This window comes from Sturnira hondurensis, unplaced genomic scaffold (genome assembly GCF_014824575.4).
Source record: "Sturnira hondurensis isolate 20B ecotype Veracruz unplaced genomic scaffold, ASM1482457v3 Scaffold0000473, whole genome shotgun sequence".
NCBI lineage: Eukaryota > Metazoa > Chordata > Mammalia > Chiroptera > Phyllostomidae > Sturnira > Sturnira hondurensis.
Window position 1 is genome coordinate 349,908 of NW_028073104.1, and position 14,224 is coordinate 364,131.

At 41.6% G+C, this 14,224-nt stretch overlaps 1 protein-coding gene across 1 annotated transcript in view; it reads left to right on the top strand.

Annotated features, from left to right (window-relative positions):
• Nucleotides 1–763: 763 nt before the first annotated feature.
• The window catches only part of LOC118983884 (transcriptional activator GLI3-like), a 118,297-nt gene continuing 104,836 nt past the window's right edge, over nucleotides 764–14,224 (top strand). The window contains exon 1 of the mRNA XM_037041560.1: nucleotides 764–936. The gene's annotated coding sequence lies outside the window, so the exon portion shown is untranslated. The remainder of the gene's footprint in view (nucleotides 937–14,224) is intronic.

Below are 14,224 nucleotides of genomic sequence, written 5' to 3' on the forward strand. Positions count from 1 at the left end.
CCCATGCAAACTCCGTTTTAAGGTTCCGTTTCCAGATTGGGTGCATTGAAAGGGAACAGATGAATGTGGACCTCTGGTTGAGAAAGGAGGAAAATGGTTTTTACTAGTATGACCGCTGAAAAATCAGGGACAGAGAAACTTTGTATCTCGGAAAAACACTACCTTAGAGTTCAGGCTCCAAACCCGGGGTCTTTGTTTTTGTGTTTTTTATAAAGTAGCCCAAGGGGACAAGCAATGTAAGTGGGAGTTTCCACTTCCCAGATTTTGGCTCCAAGGGCAGATGAGTCCGAGGGAGAGGAAATCCCAGAGCTTCCAAAAGCATCCTCTGGTGCTGAAAAGGAGTTTCAGGGTTGGCTTGGGGAAATGTAAAAATAGAGGGGGAGCCAATGGGGGTGTGCTCGGAGAGGCCTTAAAAAATAAAGGGGACACAAACAAACTGTGAGTGAGAGAAAGGGAAGCAGAGAGGCAGGGTGTGAAGCGAAGGGAACCAGCAGGACACAGCTCGCGCCCACGGGGCGCTGGGGTGGGGGGCCAGCGAGGGCGCCCAGGAGGTGCAGCGAGCGAAAGCGGGGAGGATGGCCGTGACATCATGCCCGGGCCCCCTTCTCATAGCCCGGTGGGTGGGGCCTCGGCGCGCCGAGCGGGCGCAGGGTCAAGGAGGGGGAAGAGGAGGAGCAGGCCTGAATGTGTCCCTGTGAGGACCGGAGAAAGGCGAAGGCCGAGGAGACAGAGGAGACGGAGGAGGCGGGCGGGGGGTCGGGGGTGGTGGGGAAAGAGGGAGCGCGCGCGTGGCTCTGGGTGCTTGGGCTCCCCCCGCCCCCCCAGCCCAGGACTCGCGAGGCGCCCCGCCTCCTCGCCAGCACCGTCCACATCGCAGCTAAGATCCACTTCGGACGCGGGGAGAAGGCACGGCTTGGAAGGAGCCAGAAAGCAAAAGTAAGGCGAGCTACACTCCCAAGTTTTTCCAACTTTGGCCCCTGCGGCGGCAGGCACCCAGCAGCTCTGTCCCTACCCACCACGTAGGAGAGTGGCGGAAAGTAGAGAGACCGGATAGGAGTATGGGAGGAGGGAAAGGGAGCTCGAGGGTGAGGGGAGAGTCCCGCAACATCTGTTAAAACTTGGGGAGGAGGAGCACAGGCTGGAGGAGGAGGAAGAGGAGAGAAGGGAAGGAGGGAGCGTGAGGGAGGAACGCGCAGAACCGAGGGACAACTTTTCCACCGCTTGAGTTGCGCGGACTGCGCTGGGCCCGGACAGGGGGCTCCATCACCGCGGGTCTCCTGGTCGAGATGGGACTTTCTTCGAGAAAGTCGATTGGATACCAGGAGAGGCGTACGGTGGGGGTTTTCTTTCTTTTTCTCCTCCCTCCCGTGGGTTAACCAAATCAGAACTGTCACTCAAGGCCTGTGAGTCAGAAGGGATCGGATTACACGATCCCTGAAACCGCTGCCGGAGCTCCGAGAGCGGGAGGGAGCGGGTTGGGGCTGCGCCACCAGCGCGCTTGCACACTCGCGGTCGCGCACACTCACCGCCCCGACTGGCTCTACCCGCGGCTGCCCGCGCCGCACTATGCCGGCTGCTTGTGCTTCCAGCGTCCAGCTCCATCGCTAGCTGTAGCCCGAGCGGCTCGCGCCTCGTTGAGCGGGGAGAGGCTCGCCTGCTTTCCTGAGGAGGGTCTATGGGAAGTTAGGGGACTTGACAGCCGCCGCCGCCGCCGCCGCAGCCGCAGGTACGTCCCGCCCAAAGTTCTTTGTTTCGCTAGCCCCGCGCGGGGCAGCGGGCTCCTGTGGCCGCGCCAGCGCTACCAGTTCCAAGGGGGATCCCTAATGCGGGGGGCAGGATGTGAAAATGGCTGTCAGAGGCGCCCAGTTTTAGAGAGCAACGGTTAAGGCGTCAGAACAAGGCTTTCATTTGCTGCTTCCTCCTTGAAGCTCCCTTTCCAAGTGTCTGGCCCCTCGGCCTTCCGGAGACGGACTGGAGAATTGCAAGTCCCAGAGGGAGACGAAGTTTGCAGCAGCGGCGGCGGTGCCCCTCAACCCCATTCCTCACTCAAAGGGTGTGAATGAACTGCATTAGACCCCAAAGCCAGAGCGCCTGCCTGCGCACTGTTACATCCCCCTCGGGTGCCGGGCGCGGCGAGTGACTGGCGGGTGGCAGGCGGGTCCGCGCGGGACTCGCTACTGCGCGGCTTCCTCCAGCCTGCGCCTCCTTTCGGAGGGTGGGGGAGCGGTGTGTTCTCTGGGAGAGACGCGCCTCCGAAGTAATAGAGGAAAAGTGAAAGTTGTACCATCTGTATATGATTTGGGATTCTTTCATTTCTTTTCCTTTTTAGGGACAGCACACACGCACACACACAAAGAAAACAAGTAAACGAGTTAGAAGCTGCAGGGAGTAAGTAGGGGGGGGTAACGGTGGCCCCTGCAGTAATCACTTAGGCTGCATTTTCGCAGAGCAGAGTTGTGTATGAACCACTTTTTAGGGGACAGTTACTTTCTTGAGTTAGGAGGGAAAATAGGCCGGAGAAGGTGAAGACGGAGTAAATATTTACCCCAAAGTTGGAGACTTTGTGAAGCGACTTTTAAGCAGATTCCCAGGTGCCAAAGCACCGCTGTACACCAGGGCCTGTTATCCTTCCCTGAACTTTGTGCTCCTGTCGCTGATTGCACCTGCTTCTGGAGATGCCGTAGGGAGGCTGAACCCAGTTTTCTTTTGCTGACTCCTTGTAGCAAGAGGCTTAAGGAGGCATCCTCCTTGCAGTTCTCCTGTCCCGAACTCCTCAGCTCTCTGGTTTGCAGTGCCGAGTAGATTCTGGCCTTGGGCACAGAGCTTGTGGCCCTCTGCCAGTTTATATGCACATGTATTTATGTAAAACATTTTCTCCCAGCTCTTTGCCAGCTGTTACACATTTTCCAGCTGCCATTTCAGTTTGAAATGATGGGCTGTCTGCATCTCCAAGTAAAAGAGCTCTTTAGTCAGAGGTTTGGGGACACAAAGCATAATTTTCCCTTCCATCTTCTAAGTTATTCTAGCTGGGCTAATGATCAAATTAACATGAGACAGATTAACAGGAGAAAATGTCCAAATTTATTACAGATGTATGTACAGGGCTGCCTTAAGAAATACAGGAGACCCAAGGAGTCATTGGGTAGTTGGGGTTTATATGGCATTCCGAACAAAAGAGAGGGAGGCAGGGGTCTGGGATTTCAAAGGGAAATTAGGCAATGTACAGGTAGATGAGAAAAAGCAAACATGTGGTAAACAAATTCTTGTTGGGCCACCCAGAAACAATTGTACATAGAGGGATATCCAAAAAACACACTTTGCTGTATTTCTCCCTGTCTCCTGCATTTAATTTATGATTCTGTGGTGATGTTCCACCCTTAAGCAGTTTTCTTTTTTCTGTCTGAATTCGTGTAGGCAGGCAAGTGGGAGAGCCTAAAGTTCTGAGTCTTCAATTTCTTAGTAACTAACTTAAAAATCAGTATCCCCAAAGGCATATTTTGTGATGGCAAAACTTTGTTTCCTCTCAGTTTGATTTGAGGGCCAGCCACTGTACAAAGGTAGTGCTCATTAGCATGACTAGTATTATTAGTTCTAAAAAAACACCTTCAGCTCTCCTTTTCCTTTCCTTCTCTCCAATTCGTGTTTCCAGAGCACTTTGCTGGAAATTCACAATAATTAGGCTTTCCCCCCCCATATGTGATTTTGTACAGAATCTGCATGAGGCAGTGTTTTAGATCCCTGAAATATGTGTCTGGTTGAAATAAATTAACTTAAAAAGAGTTGCAACTTGAGTAGATTGGGCATGGCTGGTGGCGGGGGTGCTCTGCCTTGGCCAACAGTAGTGATTTCATTTCAATCTGTTTAAAGCAGGAACTATTCATTCTTCCCATGTTACACTTACTGTGTTGTTTGAGTCTTAGTATATTAGAGACTGAAATCTTCAAGAATTGGTCTAAAGTATTAATTTTGAGTATTTATGTAATTGCCCTGTAGTTTGAATAGGTGCCTTATTGATTGATTCCTGTAATTATTTCATTTAGGTTTTAAATTAAAAATTAATAATAGTCTGACAGTTTCTTAATTACATCTGTCAAGATTATTTTGAAAGGAAAATGCTGTTTTATAGGAGTAAAAATAACCTCAAAATCTCTTCATTTTTTCTAAAGCATAACAGTATTTCAGTTGTGGGGATATACTAAGGCAGTGGTGATCAGTCTTAATGTAAACAGTATGAGGTATCTAAGGAATTTGTTTATGTTACGAAATATTGGTCTTAACAGCCTGGTGAATAAACACTTTGTCCAGTTATACTATAGTCAAACCTAAAACAAATATGAAGAAAACATATAAATTAGTTGTAACAGCATACTTAAGAGAGAAGATAACTTATATTATAGTAAAAGCTATTTAATTAAAAAACTCCCTGCTTAAGGGTGTCTCCTTTCAGAGTATATAATTCTTAAAGTCAGCTTAGGGAAGCTTTGGTTTAAGATGCCTTAATGATCTCAATGTGAGAGGTGTCTTGTGAAACACTTCAAAAGGTATAGATTGTATTATTATTCATAGGTTAGTTGGTTCAACTCGGATTCCTACCAATTATCAGTATCTTTAATGTGTTTGGTATTCCTTGATTGAAGACTGGGATAAGCACATTTTGTTGTGTGACTGGTTTGCAAAGAACTACACACAGAAATGATGAGAAAATGAGTACTGGTGAAAAATGGCTCTGCTGAGTTATTGCATTACTTATTTAATGAATCATTAATTTATCAATTTGATGCCCACTCCTAAAAGTTGAACTTTTCTTTGTTTCTAGGCCAATTTTCTTAATTACCTGCATGCTGTAGGGGTTCAGACTTCTGTGCCTACCTAGCCAGAGGTCGTTCCTTCTCTGTAAGATATCTTGCTAAAATCCTCCTCCCCCCTTTTTTGAAGATAAGGTTTGGGAGTTTATGAAAGGAGACAATTTAATGATCATTATTCCATGAACTCACTTATATGGACAGTAATTTACTAGAAAAAAACAGTCTTGAAGGAAAAGTGAATCAATGAGTCATGAAATCCTCAAGAAAACCTTAGCAATGGAATGTTAATGCTTTTAGACTATAGTAGATTATCTTAAAAGTCAGACTTTTCTTCTTTATGCAATTGTTGTAAATACCCAGCTAAAGAATTCTTTGAAGGAGGTTTTAGTTTTGCTGGCATTCATATTCTATAGTCAATCTAATTTGTTTTGAAAGAGTCGAATTTTCTGCCAACTTATATATGAGAGACAATTAAAATGCAGAGAAGACTATAGAGGAATGTGTGCGTATTTAATATGTTAAGCAAAAGATTCCACTCTAATAATGACTTCACGTTGTTTTTTTAACTAAAGTCTAGTAGAAGATGCTGTTCTTCACTTTGTGTTGTAATTTTTCTAGATAAAAAATGATTTGTTCTAGTTTCAGAGCAAATAAAGGGAGACAGAATAAACAACAACAGTGCAGGGTATCGCTGCAAACTTTTTCAAGTACTTTCAGTGTATTTTTTTCATTTTTACTTTTATTTGACGGGTCTGTGAAATAGAGCTGTAGACCGGTGAAGACTTTAAATGAAATTTCACACTTTGATGATTTTTTAAAACAACTTTGATATATTGACAGCAAAAGGAGCTGCAGAGCTTTTATATAACTTGAACAGTAATGCCAAGCAGCAGTCAAATGTCTCTATGCATTTGTGTTTAACTGCAGAAGAAAAACATGTCCATGGGCAGTAGAGGTTCTTATCAACCCCCTAATCCCAGATCCCAGCAAACCTTAAGGGCATGCCTCAGATCTAGCTGAAATCACTGTAGACTCTCACAGTTTGCAGATTAAATATGCTATGTGTTCCTGGCTCCAACAACAGTTTTATGAGCTCACTAAGCTTCCTGTTTTAAGATCTTTTGCTTAAGTTTTTAGGAGCTGCTAAAGGCAATGCTGTCTGGGGTAAGTGGTATTTGTTAATTTAGAGGTGGTTGAAATACTTAATTCTCTTTTTAAAAATTGCCAAAATTATTATTTTTAAATCAATGAGCTAGTTATGTGGGGATGAGGGAGGGAAGCTGTTTGAAAGAAATTAGATGTTAAATGAGTTTGTAAGTGCATTTCATTGCACACTTCACATGGCTCTGCAGTTGTTTTAAGGCACATTTCCTTTTTCTTGCCCCTTAAAATTAGACTTTTTCCACTTATAAATGCATTGCATTTAAGTACAACATCTCATAATGACTTTTAGTTTTTTTTAACATGAAAGTATTTTTATGTTTTGTGTGTATAGATAGAGAGATATTATAACTGGACAAAATGTCCCAGAAAATCTATGGCTCTCTAAAGAAAGTGAGTGAATGAATCAACCATTACATAGTTAATAAAGTGGCACTGGAACATTTCAGCCCCCTCCTGAAAAGGCAGTATTGTACTGAGCTTCACATCTGCATCTGCACTATCTATAGTTGTGTCCTTCTATATGGTGCTTTTGCATTTTGCATAAGAGTCATAATTAAAAAAGAAAATACTTACATCATGGTCCAACAACATGCCACGTAATTCCCAAGTGAACTAGAGCCAATTTTGTGCTTAAAGGTTGTTCAATGAATGAAATTGTGAAAGCCCATTTGTCAAAGTACTGCATGGTTCCTGTTAGTTTTCAATCCCCAAATTCATTGTCTGCCCCAGCCCAGCCATTAGTCATCAGTGTATTAGTGCTGCCTTCAGGCCATGCTGCCCAGCACTTCTTCACACCATTATAGCTTTGAAAGTGTACTCTGTTGACTTGTAGAATTACTGCTCTGATTTCCGCTTGGCTGGGTTTGAGGTAAGTCTCCTCCCTACCTTAAAGCTGACTGTAATCCCTGCTTTCTTTTAAATCTCCTTTCCAGAGATTTAGGGGAAAACTTTAAGGGCCCAGTTGGCATCACACTGTGGTTTTGTTGTGGCATGCACTGCACATTTAAATTGTACCTGCAGTAAATTGGATTGATTACTGGCCTGACACAGCTAGTGGTTCTTTTCTTTTATGGAGAGTAGGGGAAATGTGTGTGTGTGTTTGTGTGTGTGTGTGTGTGAGAGAGAGAGAGAGAGGAAGAGAGAGAGAGAAAGAGAGAGATATGGAGGGAGAGAGGAGAGAGGAGCATGTTTTAAACATAAGCATTTGATTGTATATTTGAGTAATTTTTATGTGACATAAATAATGGGAGGTAAATGTAATTTTATTTAAAACTGTTTATTGGAATACCTTCAGAATGCAGTATGATATTTTATTTGCTTATTTTCATGTGGACATTTTTAGTATTAGACATTTAGACTGTTTTTTGAAAATTACATAAAACACCTAACAATATTCTAGAGTGCTTTACATGATACACTATTCATTTTTACAAAAAAGAGATGGAATACTCGTAATTTAGTCGAACAATAACTCTCAAATTGCAGTAATGAAGGAATGAGGCAGTTAACCCCGTTATTGATTTCATTTTGTGATATTTTAAAAAATAATTTAGTCTCAAGAATCTGTAAAAACAAATGCATGCCCCCCCAAAACAAAAAGTAACAATAACCAAAGGGAGTTATCTGTGTGTAGAGAAACCTCAGCCAGCAAGTTTAAGAATGAAGCCTTAATGAACTAAGATGTATGGAAACCTAAATAGTGTGGGCAGAAGTGTGGACTAGGCCATGCCATGTTAGGACAACATCTGCTGTTAGAGCTGTGCTGTTCAAGTGAAATTGTGTGCCCAAGTGTTTCATTGGGAGGGTATGCAGTTTGGTATAGTTTACATTGGCATTTCTGTGCAGGGTTAGGGGGAGAGGTAAAAAATAAGATAGCTGAAGAATATTGTCTTTGAATAAGCAAAGTTTATAGGCTTAGTGGACTGGAATTAGTTTTTCACTGAATAAGTCTTAATTTTTAATTCTTAAATTTTGAAAAATTCGCTTTTTAAAGTGCAAGTAAGATTCAAGAATCACAAGTTTAAAAGCCGGGAAGATACAGTGTGATGAACAAAATACTACATTAATATCTTTGGAATAGCTTTAGTTGAATTTAACACCCAACCAGGATTGTTCTAATATTTGTGATAGTTTAAAAGTAAATTACTCTTCATAGAACATGCGCTCTACCCTCTTACGCTTGCTGGTAAAGATACACATGATTCTTGGAACCAAAAGTTATGGGAAATTCTGTAAGAATAATTTTTAAATTTAAGTGTTTTTTTTTTCCTGAAAATGTGTGAAACCGGTTCCTGTAAACCTTAGTGAAATGAGACAAGGGGTGCCTTTGATTCTTCATGCCATTTTTTGATTCTGTGGGTTTAAGGGAAACACAGTTTTCATGAGTTTAGCTGATACATGGGTTGATAACTGACTTACAGATCTAATTTTCTGTCTGAGCATTATTTGTCTCCAGCATACCTTACTAAAGTGGGGATGCCAGCTTACTCCACATTATTATATATTCATTAATGGCACCTGCTGTGCATGGTCTGTACCTGCTAAGTCTAACCAAAGTACACTGGACTGGTGTTTCACAGTTTAGCAAAACTCAGATGGCTAACAACTGTAATTTAGAGACCTTATACTCCCCTCAAATGTTTCTCATAAAGTACTACTGGCAACAGAGAAAGAGTAGCTGATCTTTTTTTTAAATACACATAGCAGAAAAGTAAAACTGGCACACAAAATATCATTTGTGATTTTAATCGTAATAACAATGATTACTTCATGTCAAATAAGATTTTCAGTGGTTATAGTTTAATATATGGGTTCTTTAAAAGTTTTGATGTAGTTAATTTACTGAAACCAAATTACTTAATCTTTAGCCAGGTAATTATTTCCCCTTTAGGTAATTCCATTTGGGGACATGAATTCTGAATACTGTTTATCAGAGATTAGTAGCTTCAGAAATGTAGGAAAGATTGAAAACAATAGGCAGCAATAGGCAGCACATGTGGGGAACTCTTTAGGCTACCAAAGACCACTTATGGCAACCTGAATATATAGTAGCTTTCTTATTTGCAAGTAAGGCTTTAGGTTTTCCTGATTATGGAGAAAAGTCATACATAAAGGTAAAATAATTGTAAATTTAAAAGTAGTATAATTAAAACTTCATCATGATTTTAGTAAGAACTTACGAAGTTGAGCCTCTTTTTTTTTTTTTCAGGAAAGAAAGGCAAGGCAGATAGGGAAAGGAGAAAAAAGCCTTAGAAATCTTAGGAACTGTTTGTGTGTCACAGATGTTATGCATATGTGATTGTTTTTAAATTGAGAAAATATTTTTAGCAGAAGGAAAAGAAACAACGCTAGACACCTATAAAAGGTTAACTATAATGCATGATTGTATGAAATCCACTGAAAATTTTTAAAATTCCCTAAATTTTGTTCATTGAAACTCAGACTTTTTCTCACTTTCATAATTTATCCAAAGTTAAAATCAGCATTAGGTTTGTGCTTTTTTATTTTTTTAAACAAATTCTCTTTCTAAAGGACTTATTTTCTTCAAGAACCAAATTTTAATGCTGTAGGAAGGTAAAACTTTTTAGTAGGAAATTCACCTAAATGGTTTCTCCAAGAGCATCATCTTGAAGTAGCAGTTAATCTGTAATGATAAAGTAAGAGAGAACTGTCACTCATCAGTGATACAGGGGAGGCCCCTCAAATCCTCACACAGGCTGGTGCCTTAATGGATTTTAAAAATATTAACACATTAGGGAAATCATTCAACTTATAAACATATAGGCAGGTGTAGGTAAATGCAGTTTCTTTCCAGGAAAGCCTTATTCCACTTGAACAATAGTTTTCTAAATTGCAAAGAATAATTTCTTACTGTGCTGTTAAAATCTCATCTCTGCCTACTGGAATGTCTTCTCTTTCTGGTCCCCCATTGGCAGTAGCTGTTTTAACTTACCAGAAACTGATCAGGCTATGGTTAAGCAGGCTTTTAACTTAGTTGTATTAAATCTTAAATACATTAAGAAAACAAATCAAACGGAATTTTTGCCCAAATTTAGGCAATTTAAAAAGAAACCAACTGGATTAGGGAAATAAGTACTCTGCTGTTCACTAAGGATGCATTATCAGTTTTATGACTACTGTTTTCATTTCAGCCTGGATTAGAAAGTTGTTTTATACAGCTCAAACAATTTTACATGTTGGTTTTAGTACTGGTGCCTTCTCCTAAAATTTTTAAGCAGGGTAAAGGAATTCTGGTTTCCATGGGGATCCCAGTTTTCACTGCAGAGACCTGCAAGGGGAAAGGCTGATTTTTGCACCTTTCCAAGGGGAAAGTAAATCGAGAGCACCTTTTGGTTTTTCATGCTCTCGATTTACTACAAAAAGCTTCATAGTTAAGGTTGAACTTTGAAACTCCACTGAGGTCCTCTCTCCCTGAGACACATGAGATGTGTCTATGCCAGACCCATTCACAGCACCTGAATCTATTTACGGCAGCTAATGAAGAAACAGTATTTGGGGGCCAGGTGAATGGATGGTGAGTTACACGTTTTGTGAGTGAAGCACACGTCTGTGGTTTCTTGAAGACTTAAGTGTTCCAGTGTTTTATTGTAGTGCAACACACAGGGTGTTACAAAGTACCTAGAAAGTTGCACCTCTGTATTCAGCTGATAAAACAGCCTTGCAGATGAAAGCAGGCCTGCTATGGTTAACTAACTGATGAAAATGCTGCGGGACCTTAATTAGAATATTCCCGTGGAGCAGATAACCTGCCTGATGAAAGTGATAGGGGGCACGTCTTTGGCCGGCAGAGGTCCTGCGGGGCTCCGATTATTCTGCCCGGTTTTGCACTTTCAGGAAGATCGCTGCGGGAATGCGGATGGGAACTGGGTCGGGTGCCGCCCCGCCCCCTGCACCCTCTTCATGCTCGGCCCAGATACCCTGCTGTTTTCGAGGAGCCAGGCCTATGTTTGCTCCGGCGTTGGGCACCGCCGTGAACGGAACAGAGTCAGCGGCGCGGGGCTTAAGGACAGTGCTAACGTCCAGTCCCGACCACAAGGCGGAGGCCCGATGGCGGGCCTCCGGGTGGGGAAGCGGACAGGGTGTGAAGACCCGGACTCTGGAACAGTCTGAGGGACAACACGTGCTGGGAGCTCAGGTTGGACACGCAGAAGGCCAGCGCTCAGAATAAAACTACCGAGTTCCACAGCTTAAGACAAACCATGATTCCAATCGACTTTTTTGCAAATATAAAAGTTTGTTTTTTGCAGCCTTAGTGGCAACTCTACAGGTAGCGCCACCTTAGGCTTTTTGTGTTAAATGTCCCCACAAGAATTCTAGAGTTTGGAAAATGTTGCTTTTTTTTTTTTTTTTTGACTTGCAAGTGCAGACCTACACTTGTACAGATGTAGCATCATCTGTTCAGTGGCACCTGGTCAGTTCAATCTATAGGAGGTCTAAGCAAATTCAGATTTATAATTTAAACAGAAAAGACCTACCTGCAGGCAGGTCGCTAATAGGAGAGGGATTGGGTTTAAAACGGGGTCTGGAAGTCACTGTGCCCAGGGTTTAAACTTCAGGAGATTACAAAAGGTTCAGGGCCAACTGAGTGAGGAAAATCCATGATTGCTTTCAGGAAAGAATCTTTACTCCTCCATTATCTGAGACTCTGGGCATTGGCAGGCATACATTATTAGCACAGTTTTCCTTGGTTGCAGTTTTTAAAATATACTCAAGTTGTTGGGAGTCACATCAGCTGCAGTTTTTTCCCTTATTAGCATAAAAAGTCAAGAGGCATGCCAGCAAATCTTGCATGAAATGTTTCAGTGGTGAAAGGGATTGAAGGAGAACAGTGTGGAGTTGTGAGAAAACGTGGTTGTGAAAATGGCTTGTTTCATTCACATCTAAAAACACTTGCATTTCCCTTAGAGAAAAAAATCTTTAAAGTGAAGCAGAACCAGAAAGTTTTCCTTGATTGTTATATTCTAAATAAATTGTACTTCATCATTTAGGGAATTACAGGTTTTAAAAGTACTACTGTGGGCTATGGTCCCAATTATGTATGTCTCAGGATTTCATCAGGAATTTTTACTGGTCACGTCTGTACCTCAGGCTTTTGTGTGTCAGCTCATGACTGAGTTTCTCAGCTTGGCTTAATATTGTATGAAAAAACCACCACCACAGCTAGAAGCAGATTCTCTTTTCTGCTCACTAACTTAGTGCAGAGTGTTGATGAGGTGTGAGAGTCTAGAATGTTAAAACTTTCTCTTTTGTAACTGACAGGGAAAAAGTAGTGTTTTTATCAGTAAAATAAGCTGATATAATTTATAGGAATATACAGGAAGCAGATGTCTGCCTTGGCAAGTTGCCATTTTTATAGCCCTGTTTTAAACACAGGCCACACTTTTAAATAATTAGTTACTTACTAATGAGATCCAAAAAATAAGTTGTCAAAATAGAAGAAGGAGGTACACTCCTGAGTGACTAAGGGCCTATTTTTTAAAAATTCAGTTCAAAGGAGGGGTGAAGGATAGGAATTAGTATTCTCTACGACCATTAATTAGCGTGATTTCAGTCAGTGCCTGGGGCTTTACCTCATCTCACATGAGCCCCTCTCTGTGGTGATGAGTATTTGGAGGTTTTATTGCTTTGTTAAAATGAAGTCCTTTGCTTGGGGTAAAAACCAGCAACTCTGAAAACCAAGTTTGTCAAGGAACTTTGATGAGTTGTCCTTCACTACTGTTAATTAGCTCCATCTAATAAGGAAGAGACTAACTTCTTACCAGGAATTCCATCTCTTCATGGGTTTTTCTGGTCCATTGGCTTGTTTCTGTTGGCAGTTTGAATTTAATAAACTCCATTCATATTCAGCCAATAAAAGTCAGTGTTTTGAGGGAGACAAGCATAGTAAATGCCTGTTTATCCAAAATGGTTGAGAACGGAGTGTTTTGATTAATTAAATATTCCTATTAAAGTTTTTAGTTTTTATGTAATTTGCCAGTTTTCAAAGAAACATTGTAGGTATGAAAGATACATAGTTAAACCAATGGCATTTAAGATTTAAGACATTGCAGAATCTGGGTCATGGGGTCATCACTGTACCCTGTATTTACTCAGTATACATTCTTAGGGGTATGAAGTGCTGGGAAGATAGCTAAGGGTTTGCCCTCATGGAGCTCACTGTTTGCAGGGAGGAGGGACTTTCAGCAAAGATTCCAGATTAGGTGTTCATCATTGTGGTGGGTGTTGGGCTAGGCTCATGTACACTGTTGGAATTTAGCTGGGGTGCAGTTAACTCCTTTATTTAGTCAGCTAAGAATTAAATAGGTACCTGTTGCACTGGGTACATAGTAGTGAACAAAAATGTATAGGGCAGTTGTCTGCAAGCTTTAGTGAGCCTCATAATCACTAGTGCTGGTTGCATTGCAGGTACCCTGGTGCCACCCTCCAAAATACCAGGGATTGGACCTCACAGTCCGAGTGTTTCACAAACTCTAAGGCAGTGCTGATTCAGGTGGTTCCTGTGCCACTCTGATGAACAGTGCTGTGGATGGGGATTAATTGATCTTGTGGCGTATTTTAAAGATGATATTTAAGTCAATTTTGGGTGAGTATTAAAAAATTGAAGAATCATTCTGAGATTGTTAGAGCTAGAAGGGGCCATTGAAAATTTCTCCCTCAAGGGCTCTTTATCCTGATTCATGGAAATCTTTGGAGGGCCTGTGTTCTTTCTAAAATTAAATGTACTCTTTCCTGTTTAAGGATATTCTTCTAGGGAGAAGCTCCACAACTTTAAACATATTCTTAAAGAGGACTGTACCCCTTGCCCCCAAGGTTAAGTCCCTCTGTTTGATTCTGTCATGTGACAGATGAGAAAACAGGCACTGAACAATTCCATTCAGGTAGCCAGAAACAAGGCCTCACTCTGAACTTGTGCAGGGTAGCAGCTCTGAGAAAAGACATTGTGAGCTCCTTCACACTGGCTTTTTGAAGGATGTTTCTGAATTTGTAGTGGATCTTATACTTGATATGTAAATTTGACTTTGTGCCTGTTTTTTTCCTTTTTTATTCCAGAAAAGCTGTTCTTCAATAGCTTTTGTGTTTTACAGTGAATGACACTGGATAATCAAGGAAAAGAAATGGAAGTTAGTGGAAAAGCTAGTGCTACAGTGCCTCTGGGTTTTAAGCTTTTATAGTTACTTGAATTCCAGATTTCTTGTATAATAAAGAAAGAATCTGCTGTTCTCTTGCAAATCTGA